The 7176-nt window shown below is 36.5% G+C and overlaps 1 long non-coding RNA gene across 1 annotated transcript; it reads right to left on the bottom strand.

Annotated features, from left to right (window-relative positions):
- Positions 1–379: 379 nt before the first annotated feature.
- On the bottom strand, positions 380–6941 carry LOC138880292 (uncharacterized). The gene is made up of 3 exons (XR_011402803.1): positions 6782–6941; positions 3787–3875; positions 380–540 (listed from the first exon to the last, which is right to left on the bottom strand). It is a non-coding gene; the product is annotated as an uncharacterized lncRNA (long non-coding RNA).
- Between the last annotated feature and the right edge of the window lie 235 nt (positions 6942–7176).

Here is a 7176-nt window from a genome sequence, read left to right as displayed (position 1 = left end):
AGCCTCCAACTTATAGATGTGGTCGACAACACACCGATAAGAAGGACTCTACTAGATACGGCTCCGAGGCATCCTAGGACACATTAAAACCTTAGGCTCTGATACCAAGTTTGTCACGCCCCAAAACTGAGGGGCGCGACCGGCGCTCAACCAAGCAAGCCTGACTGAGCAAGCCTATTAGGTTTCATTTTACCCAAAATTAATTTATGAATAACAAGGAGATGAACTCCATAAATCCTACCTTATAAGCATTACATTGACAATTTTTACTTTGTCTTTCATTAACAGTTCAACCATACTAACCAAATTATTACAATTTATAGGTACGAAGGAAATATTTTGCCAAATAACAACATATATAGTTCAAATTTTCAATACCTGACACCACCCACAACCTGTCTACGGCTCCGTCTATACCTCAAAATACAAAGTACATGATAAACAACAGTACAAGACCCCGAAATGAAGTGGGGCTCACCAAGTCAGCTGAAAGGGAGATGCGTCACCAGTTGCGACCAACACTGCCTGGTATGGAACCACCTACATCCATTTAAAGACGTTGCGCCCCCGGCAAAAAAGATATTAGTGTCGTCGAATAGAACTAGTATGTATAACTAAACACCATCTCATTAGAAAAAACAACCGTACAAGAATAAAGAAATCATAAGGATCAACAAAGCTTTAAACAATCACCACCTCATCAAATACAAATAAGGGATCACATAGCTTTCACACGATTCCATAGTTTTAGGTTGGGCCATTCCATATTGTTGCATCATCATTCACAATACCACCACTTTCTTAAGCGGAGTCCGATCACGACCCGATCGGTTAGGTTGCCTCATTTGAGACATGTACCTCAATCACAATCTCATTCTCACTTTTCGGAATTCAATATCAGCACAATACCACCATGTGTGCGGCATGGCATCTGATCACGGCCTGATCGGCTAGGCCGCCTTACCAATACGTTGTTCCTTTCTCATTAATCATCTCATTTCAATCTTTATTTCACACATATCAATTCATAGGCACTTAGAGCCATAATTATCATATCATTTCCACTTTCAATGTTAACCTTGCAGTTTAAGATCATAGGCACATACAAAAGCAATTCAAGTTGTAAGAATAGGTAAGATTTCACATAGTTGGCATGACAATCTCAGTTTTAATCTTGACTTGAAGACTAGGCATTTCAACACATGGTTCATATTCCTCTCACATCTTTAAATATCAAGAATAGTACATTGCACACATTGAGGCACACCTTTCATGTATGTATGTATGTATGTATGTATGTATGTATGTATGTATGTATATATGTATGTATGTATATATATATATATAATTACAAAACCAATTCATGTGAAATAACAATCAATACATCAACCAAATTTTAGTCTTACCACATTTGCATAGACACCAACGGAGCTCAATTTCTAAGAAGATGGACATTTAGCCATACATACCTCAAAGAGCTTTTCCTTAAGTTTCTATAATCCACCAACACCTCTAGCAATAACAATCTATATGGAGATAGCGGGAATCGATTAATAGTTAGGAAGACTACCCATGGTGTAACTCTCTTCGGAATTTCATCAAGCACCTAACATGTGAAGTAGTCTACAATGTCTGAAAATGGAAATTCTTTCTTCCCTCAACCAATTTTAACAGGAACTACCCAAATTAGTTCTTTAATATCACATAATACAACTTAGTCCCACATGCATGGACTATTTCTAATCCCAATAACATATTTGAACCCTTAACCTCTTACATGAAATCTTGGAAGAAGGACTTATCCGGATGGAGGACAATCAAATGGTTATCTTCCTGGATTCTTGAAAACTTGAGCAAGATTTGGGTGATTATGAAGCTAGGCTCCTTCTTTCTCTCTCTATATGTTCTCAACTCTCTCTAAAATCAGTAGTAAAATGACCCCAAATGAATCCCCAAAGCCTATATATTAAAATGGGGTCGTGTTATAAAAATAGAAAAAATATGCCTCCGAAGTCGGGTCTGCGGTCGCATAACGAAACGCAAAATAGGAATGTGGGTCGCAAAATGCATCACCGAACTGGTGCCCAAAATTGGGCTACACTGATCCAATTTGCTACCATATTTGCGGTCGTAGATCGATTATGCGGACCGCATAATGATTTTGCGATCACAGAGCTGACATAGGATCACATTTTTCCAGCCTTTAGTAATTTGATCATAACTTTATGTAGGAATGTCCAAATGACGAACGGTTTAAAGCGTTGGAAACTAGACTCGAAGACTTTTCATATAATAGGTTGTTCATCACATAAAACATTATGTATATTTAGATATGCTCGTCCAAAATGTAGACTTGTGTAAACTCATTTGGAATTTTAGCCTATTATGAAATTTTACAATTTGACTTAGACTTAGGACTTCCCTTGGACCCCAAATTACTTATTATAAGACTTATACACTTATTTACCAAATTCAATTCATTTATATCATATTTATAGCACATAAAATATTATAATTAGCCTACATGGCACCTCGAAATCCTAAATTACTTAGAAATTTTTTTTGAGGTCTTACATAAAATGCTCAGGTTTTTCACAGTTTTTCAAAAATAGTTCCGCTTTTCAAGAGTATCAATGAAAACCCAATCCTTTACCAAAATCATCGAAAAATATGAGATAGTTAAAAATTGTAATTTTTCCAAAATACTTTCACAATAAATAAGATGTTTCCTTTTCTTTCCAGATAGCAAGTTTGAAATACCTCTCTATGCCCACTTATCAATTTATGTAAAAAGTCATGAATGACGTGATACCGTACATCATGAGGAAACATACATCTATATGCATGTATGTCATGCGTGCATGTCAATGCCATGTATCTGAGAGATGATGTACTCACACTCTCAGAGTACTCAATAATACTGTCTCACACTTTCTGCTCATCATGCTATACCACTAGGTACTGTATATGACCCATACGGCCCAGGGAAGATTCATCCCAGAATATATATATATATATATATATATATATATATATATATATATATATATATATATATATATATATATATATATCACTGACTATCAGTCACTCAGTGCCGAGGAAGGCCAATCTAGCCCCATGGAGAAGATCCATCTCCAGGTATATATGTATGCTTCGGACAAGATCCATGTCGAGGGAAGATCCATCCCTCAATATAATCAATTGCGCTTACTAGGGGTGTGTACAGACTCCGGAGGGGCTCCTATAGACCAAGAGCTATCATAAGCCAGATCCAGTCATAAATCAATATAACATGTTGCGACGTGTAGCCCGATCCCATAACTGTCACTCATAATCAGGCTCTCAGCCTCACTTAGTCATCAATCTCTCTAGTCTCACTCATGGGCTCACAATGTCATGAAACTTGCCCGACAACAATGATATTATGTATCAATAAACAACAACTAAGACCGAGATATGATATTAATGCACGAATATGACTGAGCACAAAATGTCAATGAGATGATAGTAAGAAACGAACACTATGGGTCATAATAATATCAGCATAAAACCTAAACATGATATCTAACATGAGTGACAGCTCAGTTACTTAATCACATGGTCAAAATAGAAATATCAACAAAATAGAGCCACTAAATAGTTCCATAAAACAACAGAGTCATAATTCACGGGGTGCACGCCCACACGCCCGTCACCTAGCATGTGTGTCACCTCAACATCAATCACATAGCACATAATTCAGGGTTTCATATCCTCATCACTAAGTTTAGAAAAGTTACTTACCTCGAACAAACCAAATTCCAATACCGAGCAAGCCAAGCGATGCTCCAATGATGCCATCATGCACGTAGTGACCTCCGAGCGGCTCAAAACTAGCCAAAAGCAACTCAAATACATCAAATAAATCCCAAGAAAACAATTCCAAATGATAAAAATCGAATCCTAATCAAATCCCAAATCCGGCCAAAAATCACACATAGGCCCGCACCTCGAAAGCCGACAAAACTCACAAAATCCGACAACCCATTCAATTACGAGTTCAACCATACTAGTTTCACTCAATTTCGACTCCAATTCGATGTTCAAAACTCAAAAATTCATGTTATGAAATTTTAGGCCAAAACCCCCAATTTTCTCTTTAAAATTCATCAACCAACAGCTAAAATCGAAGATAGATTCATGTAATATAACTAAAACCGAGTAGAGAACACTTACCCCAATTCATATGGTGAAAACTGTTCCAAATATTGCCTTAATCCGAGCTTGGAAATGTTAAAATGAAGCCAAATCGCGAACCCTTATATTTATCATTTTGCCCAGCACTTTCGTATTTGCGTCACATTAGCTGCTTTTGCAGCGTTGTTTCTGCGACACGAGCTCCGCTTTTGCGGACTCCACTAGCCAACTGACCCCTCGCACCTGCGATCAATATCTGCTTCTGTGCAACCGCATGTGCGAAACCAAACACGTTTCTGCCCTAAATCTCGCTTCTGCGCCATGATCTTCGCTTCTGCGGGGCCGCAGATGCGCCCCTATTCCCGCTTCTGCGATCCATTACAACCAAGCCTTCCTTCGCTTATGCGATCAATTCTCTGCATCTACGGACTTGTCTGTGTGCATTCTTTCGTAGATGAGGAAACACCAAGATCAGCAGCCTTCAGCAATAGCAACATGAAGAAAAATGATCCGGAATCAATTCGAAACACGCCCGAGCCCCTCTGGACCCTGTCCAAACATACCAACAAATCTCATAACCTACCACAGACCTACTCGAGGCCTCAAAACACACATAACAACATCGAAATGACGAATGACACCTCAATTCGAAATTTCTGAACTTTGAAACTTCAACTTTCAGAATCGATGACGAAACCTATCAAATCACGTCCGATTGACCTCAAATTTTGCACACAAGTCACATTTGACATTACAGACCTTCTCCAACTTTTGGAATCAGAATCCGACCCCGATATCAAAAATTTCACTCCTGGTCAAACTTTCCAAAATTTAACTTTCGCCATTCTAGCCAAATTCTACTACGGACCTCCAAATCACAATCCGGACGCGCTCCTAAGTCCAAAATTACCCAACGGAGCTAACGGGACCATCAGAAGTCCAATCCGAGGTCAAATACTAAAAAGTCAAACTTGGTCAAACCTTTCGAATTTAAAGCTTCTAGCTGAGAATCATTCTTCCAAATCAAATCCGAATAACTTGAAAACCAAAACCAACGATTCACATAAGTCATAGAACATAATATGGAGCTACTCATGCCAGAAAACTACCGAGAAAAGTGCAAATGCTCAAAACGACCGGTCGGGTCGTTACATGTTACCACAATGATGACGATTATAATTTCATCTATTACCACATCTACATCTATTGATACCTTCACGGTAATAATTTTATCTTCTTTCGGACTTAGCACATACTACTACTACATTATCTTAAGGAAACGAGAATGAAGCAAATTAAATGAGACGGGTTTTCACTTCTTGTGCTCATAATCATACATGAATTTGATCATGGCAAGACAGAGAAATTCTACCACTTTGAATGGTTATAATTTCTTACAAACGTTATTAGAGTTATAATCAAAATTTATTGTCTTTCCTTGTATTTAAAATCAAATTGTAGAATTTCAAGAATGTAAAAGAAAAATAAGTTAAATTGCGTACCTTAAATCCAAACAAAAATCCTGAAGAAAGTTCATGGAACAATTGACAATCATTATTCTCTATTTTATATACAAGTTGATCACCATGCACGTATCCCAGAGTCTGGTGAATAAAGCAGATGCCTAGTACAGGAATATCAATGCATTTGCACAAGAGCCTCACACAAATTCTTATATCTTCTCTCCGCGGGTGGTTTGATTTCTCAAACATTAGACAACCAATTAATAGTATATATACAAATAAAAACAACCACCCTCTACTCAATTGGTTAGAGTCTTGTGCTGATAACGTGTTATAAAATAATAAATAAGAAGAAGAGTATTTCAGAAAAAGAATAGAGAGAGAATTCTTATTGATTTGAGATGAATTACAATGAAATAGAATCCCTCTATTTATAGGGGGAAAATGACTTAGTCACAAAGTAACAAATCTTAAAATCTCTCTAAACGATAGACTTTCGCCATAAATAAAATAATATTTATAACACTAACTAATTAATAAGTCATATTCTCATCAAAGTTATCTATCCACTCACTTCTTATATTTTTTAAGTGTAATACTTGGATGATTTCAACACTATAAGTTATATAAATGCCAAACACTTTAAAAAATATTACTTGACTATCTAAGCTTATTAATTTGATGAATAAGTTCAAATCTTAGGAGTTAATATTTTGATAACTACTAAATTTCGTATCAACTACACAAATCTCATGATCTTATGACCCTTAAGTTAACTCAAATTAGATTTTGTTAGTTACATTAAACTATTAAAATAAAATAATATAGAGCTTTCAACTATTTTAAAGCATGTTATATTTTAAATGTAAATCTTAGATTCACTAATGCACATTATTAATAAGACAACTTTCTATCATCATCAACAAACTTTCAAAATACTTTCCAATTTGCTAATACATAATATTATTAGTAAGGTTATAGTTAAATTTTAGGGATGCATAGAGAATCAAACTAGGGTAAATCTAAATAGAAAAAGTAGACATCTAAGCCTCAATGTTGAATCCAATTTTAGGGATGCACGGAGAATCCAATTGGGAGATTCGAATTAAGTACTAAAAAAAGAGGAAAAAATTACTAACCTCAATGTTGTCGCCGCCGTCGGAATAAGCCATCGGAGTCCGCCTGTAATTGTCATATTGAAGAATAAGAGGGATGGAGAGAGAGAGAGAGAGTGATGGGGAAAAAAAGAATGGAGAAAGAGAGAGATAGAGAGGGGAATGAAGAAGAGCGATGTAGAGAGAAATTTACTGCTCCGGAATCGCCAGAGTCACTGCTGGTTAGAGCTAGATTAGAGAATGGAGAGAAGGAAAAAATAAGAAGAAAATCGGGTGGGTGAAAAATAATAAAAGAGTTTCCGACTGAATCGGTCTGACAATAAAAAAATAGATTTGTGTGCTCGTTTGCGACCGAAACGGTCGGTACACTAATTTAAAAAATTATTTTATATTTTAAATTAGCGACCGAATCAATTGGC

This window comes from Nicotiana sylvestris, chromosome 10 (assembly GCF_000393655.2).
Source record: "Nicotiana sylvestris chromosome 10, ASM39365v2, whole genome shotgun sequence".
In the NCBI taxonomy this organism is placed as follows: domain Eukaryota; kingdom Viridiplantae; phylum Streptophyta; class Magnoliopsida; order Solanales; family Solanaceae; genus Nicotiana; species Nicotiana sylvestris.
The sequence above is the reverse complement of the archived record's forward strand: the minus strand, read 5'-3'. Positions and strand labels throughout refer to the sequence as shown.